Source organism: Gopherus flavomarginatus, chromosome 1 (assembly GCF_025201925.1).
Source record: "Gopherus flavomarginatus isolate rGopFla2 chromosome 1, rGopFla2.mat.asm, whole genome shotgun sequence".
Lineage (NCBI taxonomy): Eukaryota > Metazoa > Chordata > Testudines > Testudinidae > Gopherus > Gopherus flavomarginatus.
In genome coordinates this window covers 369,108,243-369,124,068 of record NC_066617.1, presented here as the reverse complement: position 1 = coordinate 369,124,068, position 15,826 = coordinate 369,108,243, and positions in this window count along the sequence as shown.

Here is a 15,826-nt window from a genome sequence, read left to right as displayed (position 1 = left end):
ACTTCAGCCTGAGAACCACTCTCGGGAAAAAATAATTGCTTTGCTAATAATAGGGGCTCAGATTTTCAGGGCAAACTGTGTCTTGCAGACTGTACAGTGTAACAAATGATGATGGCTGTCTTTTCTGTGTGTAATGTACTGCCATCTGCACAATTTGTGGGAATGCTGCCACAAGATACGGGACCAAAAACCATTTTCAATTTATCGTAGCAGCATAGTGCTGCATATCTCCAATGAAGTTGTAATATCCAGTCCATTAGCCTCTGAAAAATCAGTGCCACCCCGTAGAGGCCAAAATACTTGATTCTGAATTTATGCAAGACGAAGGGAGTGTTAAAGGCTTTCTTCTCCCAGGATTCTGGCAGCAATGTTATTTGCCAGTGAGCCACTGTGAGGTGTTAAGTTGAATATATATCTGACAGCTACCAAGTGTTCTAATAGCTGTACTCATAGACTCATACACTTTAAGGTCAGAACAGACCATTATGATTATCTAATCTGACCTCCTGCACAATGCACGCCACAGAATCTCATCCATCCACTTCTATAACAAACCTTAATCTGTGTCGAAGTTATTGAAGTCCTCAAATTGTGGTATGAAGACCTCAAACTGCAGAGAATCCACTAGCAGGTGACCCATGCCCCACGCTGCAGATGAAGGCGAAAAACCTCCAGGGCCTCTGACAATCTGCCCTGGAGGAAAATTTCTTCCCAATCCCAAATATGATGATCAATTAAACCCTGAGCACGTGGGCAAGACTCAGCAGCTAGCACCCAGGAAAGTATTCTCTGTAGTAACTCAGATCCCAACCCATCTAACATCCCATCACAGACCACTAGGCATACTTACCTGCTGATAATCAAAGATCAATTGCCAAATTAATTGCCAAAATTAGGCTATGCCACTAGATCATCCCCTCCATAAACTTAGTCTTAAAGCCAGTTATGTCTTTTGCCCCCATACTCCCCTTGGAAGGCTGTTCCAGAACTTCACTCCTTTAATGGTTAGAAACCTTCATCTAATTTCAAGTCTTTAAACTTCTTAGTGTCCAGTTTATACCCATTTGATCTTGTCCACATTGGTACTAAGCTTAAATAATTCCTCTCCCTCCCTCTTATTTATCGCTCTGATATATTAATAAAGAATAATCTTAACCCCCCTCAAGCTTCTTTTGGTTAGGCTAAACAAGCAAAGCTCTTTCATTCTCCTTTCATATGACAGGTTTTCCATTCCTCGGATCATCCTAGTAGCCTGTCTCTGAACCTGTTCCAGTTTGAATTCATCCTTCTTAAACATGGGAGACCAGAACTGCACACAGTATTCCAAAAGATTCTCACCAGTGCCTTGTGCAATGGTACTAACACTCATCACTGCCCTGCAGTAATATATTAAAAAGTATCAGCATAGCAACAGATGGCCGGAATCGGGAACGGAATACCGGATACTAAGTCCCAAGGGCCTTGCTAGGTTGGTCAGCTGGACCGCAAGTAGGGAAACTGATGTCAGGGTCTTCTGACAGTCATGTAAACATGTATGAGGAAGTGAAAAGATAAGGCTTGCAATTTTACATATACCATATAAGGATAATATTAATTGCGTTTCTACAATGTATGTCATATAATTGCCAAATAAGGTTCTAATTTATGTGTAAGCAAATATAATAAATGGCGGTTTTAAACTTTATAAGCTCTGGCGAAAATCGGTTCGAAAGAGCGGCTTAACCCTTGCTAGGGAATACGTTGCCTCTCCGTGTGTGCACACATGTATCAATGATTTACCAATAATGGAGCCTCAGGCTGTCTGATCAATTAACAAGGTGGTGATCTTTTCCCCAACACTTGTATGATTAACTAGATCAAGTCAGTAGAAGTGCTTGCAACCTTTGGCATGGATAAATGGTCTACCGGTAACCCCTCTTGACTTTAGGGAGCTGAATAGGGAATAGAACAAATACGTGAATATGTTTACCCTAGTTCTGGAACAGACCCGTAACTGTAGGGTACACCGCAGAACATGGAACTCATAAATTAGGCCAAGTGGAATGGTTTCAGGGATGAGATAATTGATATTAATACGTATGACTATATGTCAGAGCATGTTAACCTCTAGATTTGGACATGGTAGTTTGGTCCCTGATTAAGGCAGTACCAGGACCCTCTGAGAAGGCAAATAACCATGAAGGATGGTGACTCTTTCTAATCTTCTATCAAGCTACCAGCTCACCTTTGCAATGTAGTTATTGAAACAAAGTTTTTTTTTATCAACATATTCATCTATACATCAAATAACAAATGAAAGTGTTAGATAACTACTACAGATTACATTTACAAAAAAAAAGGCTAAAAGCACCAGGAGGGGTGTCTTAATATTAGCAACAAAGCTATGAAATGATAATGAAATTCAAAATAAATACCTAAGTACTGGTACGAGTATCTTGATTGAGGCGTGGCAGCTGTTTCAAAGAAAAATGGTCAATAACCCAAAAGGAGCCCAAAATATATGTAGTGTCAAAACAAAAATAACATTATTACATTATTCATTTCTAATTCCATTCAAAGACTGTAGTCAATATCCATATTTTGAGTTGAAATAGTTTGTTATTGTTAGTCTCTAAAAGGCAACATTTTATTGTTGCTGTCTTCATTGGAAGTAGAGTGCTTCTGCTGCTGGTCATACATGACGGCAGTCACTAGTAAGATCATTTCTTCCACTGGTCACACAAGATTTTGTGTTTTTGCATGTCCTAACTAACATGAAGAATCATAGAATCATAGAATATCAGGGTTGGAAGGGACCTCAGGAGGTCATCTAGTCCATCTCCCTGCTCAAAGCAGGACAAATTCCTATTGAATCATCCCATCCAGGTATTTGACAAGCCTGATCTTAAAAGCTGCAAGGAAGGAGATTCCACCACCTCTTTAGCTAATCCATTCCAGAGCTTCACCACCCTCCTAGTGAAAAAGTTTTTCCTAAAATCCATTCTAAACCTCCCCCACTGCAACTTGAGAGCATTGCTCCTTGTTCTGTAATCTGATATCACTGAGATCAGCCTAGATCCATTCTCTTTAGAACCCCTGTCATGGTACAATTCCCCACTCTGAACCTTAGCTTCCAAAAGATGGGGTACCAGCATGAATTTCTCTAAGCTCAATTACCAGCTTAGAACCTGTAGCGCTGCCACCAACCAGGAATTCCAGTGCCTAGTACACTCTGGTCCCCGCAAAACCTTACCCGGGGACCCCCAAGACGCAGACCCTCTGAATCTTATGTCATAACATTTTTTCCCAGATTTGGACCTTAGCGTCCAAAATATGGGTGTTAGCATGAAAACCTCCAAGCTTAATTACCAGCTTGGACCTGGTAAAGCTGCCACCAGCCAGGAATTTATACAGTGCCTGGCTCACTGTGCTCTCCCCAAAACATTCCCTGGGCGACCCCAAGACTCTGATTCCTTGAGTCCTGCAATGAGGGCAGGGGACTGGACTCGATGACCTCTCAAGGTCCCTTCCAGTCCTAGAGTCTATGAGTCTATGAGTCTCACAACAAAGGGGAATAAACCATTTCCCTTTCCCCTCCTCCCTTCCAGGTGTTCCCTCCCTGGGTTCCTGGAGAGATACACAGAAGCAAGCTCTGGGAATCTAAACAGAGGGAATCCATCCTCCCTGTTTCCAGTCCTGGAAACACAAGTACCAAGAGAGCTAATCTCCCTTCCCCCTTACCAAGAGGGAATGCAAAGTCAGGCTTAGTAAATCTAGCACAAAGAGATTTTCCCTCTGACTTCTTTCCCCCACCAATTCCCTGGTGAGCTGCAGACTCAATTCCCTGGAGTCCCCACTAAAGAAAAACTCCAACAGGTCTTAAAAAGAAAGCTTTATATAAAAAGAAAGAAAAGGACATAAAAATGGTCTCTCTGTATTAAGGTGACAAATACAGGGTCAATTGCTTAAAAGAAAAATGAATAAACAGCCTTATTCAAAAAGAATACAATTCAAAACACTCCAGCAACTATACACATGTAAATACAAAAGGAAACAATAGAAACCTATTATTGTCTTACTATTCTTGTACTTATAACTTGGAAACAGAAGATTAGAAAGCCAGGAGATAGAAAAATCACTCCAGAGCCAAGAGGGTCAGACCCAAGACAAAGAACAAAGAACTCACACACAAACTTCCCTCCAGCCAGATTTGAAAAAGTCTTGTTTCCTGATTGGTCCTCTGGTCAGGGGTTTCAGGTTACTTCTTTCCAGGTGAAAGAGACATTAACCCTTAGCTATCTGTTTATCACATCTTAACACAAGGAAAGTAAATCCTTTCCCTCACTGTTGCCTCTCCCAGGCTTTCCCTCCCTGGGTTACCCTGGAAGATCACTGTGTGATTCAAACTCTTTGAATCACAAAACAGAGAGGACAATTCACCTTCCTCCGTCCTTCTCTTTCCCCCTCCCAGACTCTTCCTGAGAGAAAGTAATCCTGGCACAGAGAGAAATCAGCCTGTCTCTCCCTCTTCCCTCCTTTCTCCCCACCAATTCCCTGGTGGATCCAGACCCAATTCCCTGGGGTCTCACCAGAATAAAAAAACAATCAGGTTCTTAAACAAGAAAAGCTTTTAATTAAAGAAAGAAAAAACAGTAAAAATTATCTTTGCAAATTTAAAAAAAATGGAATAGGTACAGGGTCTTTCAGCTATAGACACTGGGAACACCCTCCCAGCCTAAGTATACAAGTCTAAATTAAAATCTTTTCAGCAAAATAGCAATTTGAACTCCTTTCAGCCAAATACACATTTGAACTTCTTCCAATCAAATACACATTTGCAAATAAAGAAAACAAACATAAGCCAAACTCGCTCTATCTATCTCGTACTCACTATTCTGGATCTATAAGAAACTGTATCAGGGAGATAGGAGAGAAACATGGTTGCACATCTGATCCCTCTGAGCCCCCAGAGTGAACAATAACCAAAACTAACAGCACAGCACAAAAACTTCCCTCCCTCAAGATTTGAAAGTATCCTGTCCTCTGATTGGTCCTCTGGTCAGGTGACAACCAGGCTACTGAACTTGTTAACCCTTTACAGTCAAAGAGATATAAAGTACTTCTATGCTATTATCTTTTCTTATCTGTTTATGACAACACCCTTTCAGGTAGATGAAAGCAGCTATCAAATCCCCCTCTTATTCTTCCATTCTGCAGACTGAACAATTCCAGTTCCCTCATCTCCCCATAAGTCATGCTCCAGCCCCCTAATAATTTTTGTTACCCTCCGCTGGACTCTTTCCAATTTTTCCACATCCTTCTTTTAGTGGGGGGCCCAAAACTGAACACAGTACTCCAGATGAGGCCTCACCAATGTCGAATAGAGGGGAAAGATCGCATCCCTGGATCTACTGGCAATTCCCCTACTTATACACCCCAAAATGCCATTAACTTTCTTGGTAACAAGGACACACTGTTGGCTCATATGGTGCTTGTCATCCACTGTAACTCCTTGATCTTTTTCTGCAGAACTGCTGTCTAGCCATTTGGTTTCTTGTCTATAGAAGTGCATGGTATTCTTCCATTCCAGGTGCAGGACTCTGCACTTGTCCTTGTTGAATCTCATCAGATTTATTTTGACCCAATCCTCTGATTTGTCTAGGTCCCTCTGTATCCTGTCCCTACTTTCCAGTGTATCTACCACTCCTCCTAGTTTAGTGTCTTCCGCAAACTTGCTGAGGGTGCAGTCCACACCACCCTCTACATCATTAATGAATGTATTGAAGAAAACTGACCACAAGGCCAACCTTTGGGGTACTCTGATTGAAACCGGCTGCAAACTAGACACGGAGTCATTAATCACTACCCGTTGAGCCTGATGATCTAGCTAGCTTTCTATCCACCTTATAGTCCAGTCATCCAACCCATAGATCTTTAACTTGCTGGCAAGAATACTGTGGGAGACCATATGAAAAGCTTTGCTAAGGTCAAGGAATAACACATCCGTTGTTTTCCCCTCATCCACAGAACCAGTTATCTCCTCATATAAGGCAATTAGGTTAGTCAGACATGACATGCCCTTGGTGAATCTATGCTGACCATTCCTGATCTTTTTCCTCTCCAATAAGTGCTTCAGAATTGATTCCTTGAGGGACTGCTCCATGATTTTTCCAGGGACTGAGGTGAAGCTGACTGGCCTGTCATTCCCTGGACTCTGTTTCTTCCCTTTTTTAAAGATGGGCACTACAGTAGCCTTTTTCCAGTAACTCAGGAACTCCCCTGATCCTCATGAGTTTTCAGAGATAATGGCTAATGGCTCTGCAATCACATCCACCAACTCCCTTAGCAACCTCAGATGCAGCACATCCAGCCCCATGGACTTGTGCTCATCCAGCTTTTCTAAATAGTCCTGAATCACTTCTTTCTTCAGAGGAGGCTGGTCACCTCCTCCCCACGATTTATTTCCCAGTGCAGCAGTCTGGGACCTGACCTTGTTTGTGAAGACAGAGGCAAGAAAAGCTTTCAATACATTAGTTTTTTTCTACATCCTCTGTCACTAGGTTGCCTCACTCATTCAGTAAGGGAACCACACTTACCTTGACTTACCTTGACCTTCTTCTTCTATACCTGGCCCAGCTGTGTGACTCCTCCTGCTGCTTTTGCAGCTGAATCTGGAACAACTCAGATAAGGGGGCTGGGACATGGAGTGCCAGGAGGCCAGGGCCCACTTTGAAATGTGGTTCAGTTTTCACTGGAAGATGGTTGGCGGTAGGGGTCTTGGGGGAGGGGATGTCAGTCTGTAGGAGAGGAGGGACTGTGCAGGTGGTGGGCAAAGGGCCATGGGGAAAGGAGAGTGGAGGAGAGGAGGGACTCAGTGAAGGATTCAGGGAGAAGCAAAGAGGGCCTCAGCAGACAGGTGGAGCAGAGAAAAGAGGAGGTGGTGTGTAGGTGTGGCCATGGGGAAAAAGTGGGAGAGGGAATTGGGGGTGGAGTGCAGGTCAGGACACCACAGACCAGGTGTCCCCTCTCTCAAAGGCAGGTTGGGAGCAGAACAGCCTAGGGAAGTTTAGCCTTCCATGGCCTATTATACTTGCTGCCTACGCACACCTCTTCCTACCACCTCCCTGCAAATGTCCCAAGGGCTCCGTAAAGCGGCCTGAAGGGTGTCTGCTCCCCCAGAGGGACAAAGGATTCCTGCCTATTGCAAAAGATATATTAATGGGTGGAACAGAACAAAGAGAGGAGAGGAGCCAGCATGAGGAATCCCCTACCTACCACCTGAGCTCAACAAGGGCTGTAACAGGGGAAAGGATTGGGCCCAGAGTAAGGAGGCATCCAGTCTGTGAAAGAAACATATTGAAACATCTCTGAGGGTGACGATCTTATCTGTGTTCAGTTTCTGACTGTATTAGACATAGATTTGCCTATTTTATTTTATTTTACTTGGTAATTCACTTTGTTCACTACTTGAAATCACTTAAATCCTCCTTTCTGTATTTAATACAATCACCTTTTACTTATTAATTAACCAGATTATGTGTTAATACATGGGGGGGAAACTGTGCATATCTCTCTATCAGTGTTATAGAGAGCGAACAATTTGAGTTTACCCTATTTAAGCTTTATAAAGGGTAAAGCAGAGTTATTTGGGGTTAGACCCCATTGGGAGTTGGGCATCTGAGCGTTAAATACAGGAACACTTTTGTTAGCTGCTTTCAGGCTAAGCCTGCAGCTGTGTGGCAAGTAATTCAGACTGTGAACTGGAGTCTGTGTTGGAGCAGGCGGGTGTATCTGGCTCAACAAGACAGGATGCTGAAGTCCTAAGCTGCCAGGTCAGGACATCAGGGGCAGAAGTAATTTTGGCACATGAATTTGCAGCTTCATAGAATCATGGAATCATAGAATATCAGGGTTGGAAGGGACCTCAGGAGGTCTTCTAGTCAAACTACATGCTCAAAGCAGGACCAGTTCCCAATAGATAATCCCAGCCAGGGCTTTGTCAAGCCTGACCTTAAAAACCTCTAAGGAAAGAGAGTCCATCACCTCCCTAGGTAACCCATTCCAGTGCTTCACCACTCTCCTAGAGAAAAAGTTTTTCCTAATATCCAACCTAAACCTCCCTTACTGCAACTTGAGACCATTGCTCCTTGATCTGTCATCAGGTACCACTGATAACAGTCTAGATCCATCCTTTTTGGAATCCCCTTTCAGGTAGTTGAACGCAGCTATCAAATCCCTCCTCTCTCTTCTGCAGACTAAACAATCCCAGTTCCCTCAGCCTCTCCTCATAAGTCATTTGCTCCAGCCCCCTAATCATTTTTGTTGCCCTTAGCTAGACTCTTTCCAATTTTTCCACATCCTTCTTGTAATGTGGGGCCCAAAACTGTACACAGTACTCCAGAGGAATCCTCACCAATGCTGAATAGAGGGGAATGATCATGTTCCTAGATCTGCTGGAAATGCTCTTAGTTATACAGCTCAAAATGCCGTTAGCCTTCTTAGCAACCAGGTCACACTGTTGACTCATATCCAGCTTCTCATCCACTCTAACCTGTAGGTCCTTTTCAGATTAACTGCTTCCTAGCCATTTGTCCCTAGTCTGTAACAGTTAAAGAGATTCTTCCGTCCTAAGTACAGGACTCTGCACTTGCCCTTGTTAAACCTCATTAGGTTTCTTTTGGTCCAGTCCTCTAATTTGTGTATGTCCCTCTGTATCCTATCCTTACCCTCCAGCGTATTTACCACTGCTCCAAGTTTAGTGTAATCTGTAAACTTGCTGAGAGTGCAGGCCACGCCATCCTCCAGATCATTAATGAAGATATTGAACAAAACCGGCCCTAGGACCGACCCTTGGGGCACGCCAATTGAAACTGGCTGCCAGCTAGACATGGAGTTGTTGATCACTACCCGTTGAGTCTGACGATCTAGCCAGCTGTCTATCCACCTTATAGTCCAATCATCCAGCCCGTACTTCTTTAACTTGCTGGCAAGAACACTGTGGCAGACCGTATCAAAAGCTTTGCTAAAGTCAAGGAATAACACATCCACTGCTTTCCCCTCATCCACAGAGCCAGTTATCTCTTCATAGAAGGCAATTAGGTTAGTCAAGCACGACTTTCCCTTGCTGAATCCATGCTGACTGTTCCTGATCACTTTCCTCTCCTCTAAGTGCTTCAGAATTGATTCCTTGAGGACCTGCTCCATGATTTTTCCAGGGCCCGAGGTGAGGCTGACTGGCCTGTAGTTCCCTGGATCCTATTTCTTCCATTTTTTAAAGATGGGCACTACATTAGCCTTTTTCCAGTAATCCGGGACCTCCCCCGTTCGCCATGAGTTTTCAAAGATAGTAGCCGATGGCTCTGCAATCACATCTGCCAGCTCCTTTAGCGCCCTCGGATGCAGCGCATCCAGCCCCATGGGTTTGTGCGTGTCTAGTTTTCCTAAATAGTCCTGAACCGTTTCTTTCTCCACAGAGGGCTGGTCACCTTCTCCCCATACTGTGCTGCCCAGTACAGTAGTCTGGGAGCTGACCTTGTTTGTGAAGACAAAGGCAAAAAAAGCTTTGAATACATTATTTTTTTCTCCCTCATTCAGTAAGGGGCCTACACTTTCCTTGACTTTCTTCTTGTTGCAAACATATCTGAAGAAACCCTTCTTGTTACTCTTACCATCTCTTGCTAGCTGCAACTCCAAGTGTGATTTGGCATTCCTGATTTCATTCCTGCATGCCTGAGCAATATTTTTAAACTCTTCCCTGTCCAATCTTCCACTTCTTGTAAGCTTCTTTTTTGCATTTAAGATCAGCAAGGATTTCACTGTTAAGTCAAGCTGGTCACCTGCCACATTTACAATTCTTCCTACACATTGGGATTTTTTTTTCCTGCAACTTCAGTAAGGATTGTTTAAAATACAGCCAGCTCTCCTGGATTCCATTCCCCCTCCTGTTATTTTCCCAGGGGATCCTGCCCATCAGCTCCCAGAGGGAGCCAAAGTCTGCTTTTCTGAAGTCCAGGGTCCATATTCTTCTGCTCTCCTTTCTTCTTTGTGTCAGGATCCTGAACTTGACCATCTCATGGTCACTGCCTCCCAGCTTCCCATCCACTTTTGCTTCTCCTACTAACTCTTCTTTGTTTCTCAGCAGTAGGTCAAGAGGAGCTCTACCCCTAGTTCGTTCCTCCAGTACTTGGACCAGGAAATTGTCCCCTACATTTTCAAAAACTTCCTGGATTGTCTGGATTGTCTTCCAAGCGGGCTTCTGGGATCTAACCTGTCACAAGAACAATGAACAAAAAAATGGGAAAGGTTCATGAAAACAAGAAACCCTACTTTGTGGGCACGGGGACATGACAAATAGCCCTCTTTGGGATGAAAGGAAGTTCATAGTCTGTTCCATTCCAAAATCAGCTGCGCAAAGCAGTAAGCTATTTTTACTGAAAGGTAATGTAGTAGTTAAATACCACAGTCCAGTTCTCAAAAACACATGGTTTCACAACTCTCACCAGTAAGCTCTAGTAGAATGTCTTCAATTCCTACAACAGTTTTCCTGTATAAGGACTTTCCAGTAGAAACGTTAGTTTGTCCTTCAGGTTTTGTGATGGATTCAACATAGAAAAATCAGGTACATTTTGCTCACTGAATCACTGTACATATGACAAAGAACTTCAGCATTGCTGATTCTTTCTTTTTCTCTTTGGTTCTCTGAAAGTGTAGCTTTTGTTTGTAAAACTGAACAAGAACCATGACTACACAGGGATTAATGGAAAACTACTTTGCCTCAAAATGCTACAATATCTTATGGTGGTCTGAGATCAAGTCTACACTCAGCTGGGATCGATGCTCTGAGATCGATCCACCGGTGGTCTATTTAGTGGGTCTAGTAAAGAGAAAAGTAAGATAAGTCAATGAGAGATTTTCTCCTCTCAAACCCCGAGTCCCCTCTCACAGTGTAGACCCTGCGGTAACTTGACCCAAGGTATATCGACCCCAGCTACCTTATTCACGTAGCTGGAGTTGTGTAGAGTAGGTTCACTTACCGTGCTAGTGAAGCCATACTCTTAGAGTCATGGAAAGGCAGAGTCACAGGGTGTGTGGGGATGGAGGCTATGGGTGACAATGAAAGAGGTCAAGTGAGGCTCAGAGAGAGGTAACTCACGAATGGAAAGAGCTGTGCTTAGTGACGGAGTGATAAGATATTGTGTGGGAGGAACTTCTCAGACTGTGAACTTCCACAGTGCTGAGCTCAACCAAATTGGGACAGGGCACCCTTGATTAAAGAGGAGATACGCTTTCACCCTCTTGTAATAGAGGTTTCAAGTCAGTGGCCCCAGGCAATCACCTTCTGCAGCAGGTGTATTTTTGTACTTTGTCATGAAACTCTTTGTTTCTGATCCCATAAATGATAGGGTTGAGCATGGGAGGGATGAGGAGATAGAGGTCAGCCAAGATGATGTGAACATGGGGAGCGATGCCTTGACCAAACTGGTATGTGAGATTGGAGAACAGGCCAGGGGTATAATATGTCAGCATCATACAGATGTGCTTTGTGCAACTGTTGAGAACTTTCTGGTGAGCTTTCTTAGAGCAGATTCTGAGGATGACAGTGATGATCAGACCGTAGGATAGGGCAATGAGAGTCAAATCAAACCCCATAACTACAAACATTAGCACCAAGCTATATGTCCTAATGACTGTAATGTCCCCACATACCATTTTGACCACAGCTATGTACTCGCATTGCATGTGGGGGATAATGCTACAACAGACAGAAGCGTGAAATTTCCCAACAGGCTGACAATGTAGAATGTAGAGAAAGGGATGGAAATCCAGATGTGGGCAGCCTTCAGGCAGGAGATGCCCATTATGATGAACATTGAAGGGTCAGAATGAGTGAGGTTGAAAGCTGCCATGAGGTGGCTGATGCGTTGACATGACTCAGAAATACTCAAGGAGCCTATCAAGGGAGACAAGTGGAGTGAGGGGGTTACACACTTTATAACTAATAGTACGGTAAATATTTTATAGCTATTAACATTCTAGGAGTATACTTGAGTGGGACGTAAAGAACCACCAACGATGTCACTCCCTGCTTTATATAACTTTAGCATATGGCAGGAACCCTTTGTTTCAAAACTTAGTTTCTGGACTAGTTTGTGGGAAAATTACAGATGGAGTTCAGAGTTCTTTGGCCTGGTTACATGCTGCTGCTGTTCAGCGAGGCGCTGAGGCTCCAGGTGAGTGGGGAGCCGGGGGTAAGAGGCTGGGGCCGGGGGAGTTGGCTAAGGGGCACAGAGTCCTGGGGACAGTCAGGGCACAGGGAGGGGGCAGAAGTTGGGGAGATGGTCAGGGAACAGGAGGTTGGATTGTGGGTGTTCGGGGGGGTCTGTCAGGACTCAGCTGAGGGGTGGATAGGGATCGGGGCAGTCACTGGACAGGGAATGGGGATGGTGGTTGGGGGACAGTGAGGGGACAAGGAGCAGGATGGGTTGGGGAGTCTGAGGGAGAGGCAGTTGATGTGGCAGGAAATGGGTGGGGATAAGATAGGTGGCAGGGCCAGGCTGTTTGGGAGGCACAGCCTTCCCTACCCTAAAGCTCATCCAGCAGTTTGAGGCTTGCAGAAGAGCCAAGCTATTAACTTTTCCATTATGGCTACCGTCCCTTTCACTTCTCAAATGCCAAATTAGAGTATATCTGTAATTTCAGTGCCATAGGGAGATTCATGTCAGGGGAGGGTTGCAATACATTGATCCTTGCTAGACAGACCTTCAGAGATGGACCTTTGTTCACTTGTTCAGTGGGAGATTCTTCCTTGGAGCAGCCAATATCAGCTCTGATATCCTTCCTCATCTGCCACCCAACAAGCTACTCCCCTGCCTTTTTGCCCTTCTCAAGCACTTCTCTTCAGACTTGATTTGTCTGACTCATTTTTCTGATAATTTACTTGATCAACATTCGGCTTACTTGAACTCAGTTTGAAATGTAGCTGCGAGTTTAGTGGATTAGTGCCTTTGGCAAATAATTCTGCTGCTTTGTATAGGTCTGTGTCTCTGGATTGTCGCAGTTTTGAAACTGCATTTACCGAGTCCAGAATCTTTCTTTGAAGCACAATGAGAAAAACAAAACTAAAGTTTTCCATTTATTTCTATATTGCTGAAGGTTCATAAAATTCCGTGGCATTTTAGCTCAGTAGAACTATTTCTGTGGGTGCCTTCATTGTGTCTAAACACTGAATCTGAGAGGAAGGAGTGATTCACACTAGTTGTTGGTCAACTGTGTAGGCAATTGCTTGACCAAGCTTTAATTTGTTCTAAAACGGGTCAACGAGGCCAACTAAAGAATGTCAGGTTTACTGCTCTAACCCCGTAATAACACAGTAGAGGAAATAGCCTTTATACAATACCAGTCTCTAGGAAGCCGTCTTGTGCAGTGATGTTACATTCACCTTATGAACAAAGAATGTGTCTCCAAAGTTACACATTTCAGATTTTATGCTTTATATGAAGATTTGACAAGTTACAGGTTTCTTTAAATGTCACTGAAATCCAACCCATAAGTTGTCCCAGTTCTCTACAGTATGTGGAGAGCTGTAGCCCATAAGGCCAACTTGCCAGACTGCTGTATTGCAGAATGGGTGGGTTTTTTCCACTGGTTTGATTGATTATACTATTTTTGGGGGTTTGTTTATGCTGAATTCCAGTATATGTTATTAATAATATTTGGCTGTAATGGAAGAAACGTATGGGCGTGTATCTTGTATGATTAAGTAGATTAAGTTAGTAGAAGTGCTTGTAACCTTTGGCATAGATAAATAGCATACCAGTTATGCCACGTGACTTTGGGGAGCTGAATAGAGAATGGAACAAATAAGTGAATATGTTTACCCTAGTTCTGGAACAGACCCATAACTACAGAGTACATCGCAGAACATGGAACTCATAAGTTAGGCCAAGGGTTAAGGTTTCAGGGATAAGATAATTGATATTAATACGTATGACTATATGTCAGAACATGTTAACCTCTAGATTTGGACAAGGTAGGTTGGTCTCTGATTAAGGCAGTACAAAGATCCTCTGAGAAGGCAAACAACTGTAAAGGATGGTGACTCTTTCTAACCTTCTGTCAAGCTATCAGCTCACCTTTGTAATGTAGTTATTGAAACAATTTTTTTCTTTTTATCAACATATTCATCTATACATCAAATAACAAATTAAAGTGTTAGATATCTACTACAGATTACATTAAAAAAAAAAAGCTACAAGACCCAAGAGAAGTGTCTTCATATTAGCACCAAAGCTATGAAATAATAATCAAATTCAAAATTAAAACCTAAGCATTCGTACTAGTGTCCTGATTGTAATGTGGCAGGTGTTTCAAAGAAAAATGGTGAATAACCCAAAAAGAACCCAAAATATACGTAGTGTGAAAACAATGATAACATTATTACATTATTTATTTCTAATTCCATTCAAAGACTGTAGTCAATGTCCATGTTTTGAGCTGGATTAGTTTGTTAATGTTAGTCTCTAAAAGGCAACATTTCATTGTTGTTCTCTTAGTTGGAAGTAGAGTGCTTCTGCTGCTGGTCACAAAAGTCGGAAGTGACCAGTACGATCATTTCTTCCACTGGTCACACAAGTTTTTTTGTTTTTGCATGTCCTCCCAAACATGAAGTATCATAGAATCATAGAATATCAGGGTTGGAAAGAACCTCAGGAGGTCATCTAGTCCAACTCCCTGATCAAAGCAGGACCAGTTCCTGCTAAATCATCCCATCCAAGGCTTTGTCAAGCCTGATCTTAAAAGCTGCAAGGAAGGAAATTCCACCACCTCCTTAGCTAACGCAGTCCAGTGCTTAACCACCCTCCTAGTGAAAAAGTTTTTCCTAATTTCCAATTTAAAACTCCCCTAATGCATCTTGAGAGCATTGCTCCTTGTTCTGTCATCTGAGAACAGCCTAGATCCATCCTCTTTGGAACCCCCTTTTAGGTAGATGAAAGCAGCTGTCAAATGCCCTCTTATTCTTCTCTTCTGCAGACTAAACAATTCCAGTGCCCTCAGCATCTCCTCATAAGTCATGTCCTCCAGCAGCCTAATCATTTTAGTTGCCCTCCGTTGGACTCTTTCCAATTTTTCCACATCCTTCTTGTAGTGTGGGGCCCAAAACTGGACCCAGTACTCCAGATGATGCCTCAACAATGTCAAATAGAGGGAATGATCACGTCTCTTGATCTGCTGGCAATGCCCCTACTTACACAGCTCAAAATGCCTTTAGCCTTCTTAGCAACAAGGGCACACTGTCGACCCATATTGAGCTTCTCATCCACGGTAACCCTTTGATCCTTTTCTGCCGAACTGCTGCCTAGCCATTCAGTCTCTAGTCTATAACAGTGAATGGGATTCTTCCGTCCCAAGAGCAGGACTCTGCACTTGTCCTTTTTGAACCTCATCAGATTTCTTTTGGCACAATCCTCTAATTAGTTTAGGTCCCTCTGTATCTTCTCCCTACTCTCCAGTATATCTACCACTCCTCCTAGTTTAGTGTCATCTGCAAACTTGCTGAGGCTGCAGTCCACACCACCCAAAACATCATTAAAGAAGATATTGAACAAAACAGACCCCAGGGCACTTGGGGCACTCTGCTTGAAACCAGCTGTCAACTAGACATGGAATCTTTGATCACTACACGTTGTGAAAGTGAAATGAATTATATTAAGGAAATAGTATGAATTAAACAATGCTGTATGTGCCTTTAAGTAGAAATAAAAAGAATGCTGCAATCCAGGTGTCAGGAAAGCAAACATTAAGATAGAACAATTGCTCCATTTAAGAGCAATTGGTGAAGTATTAGCCT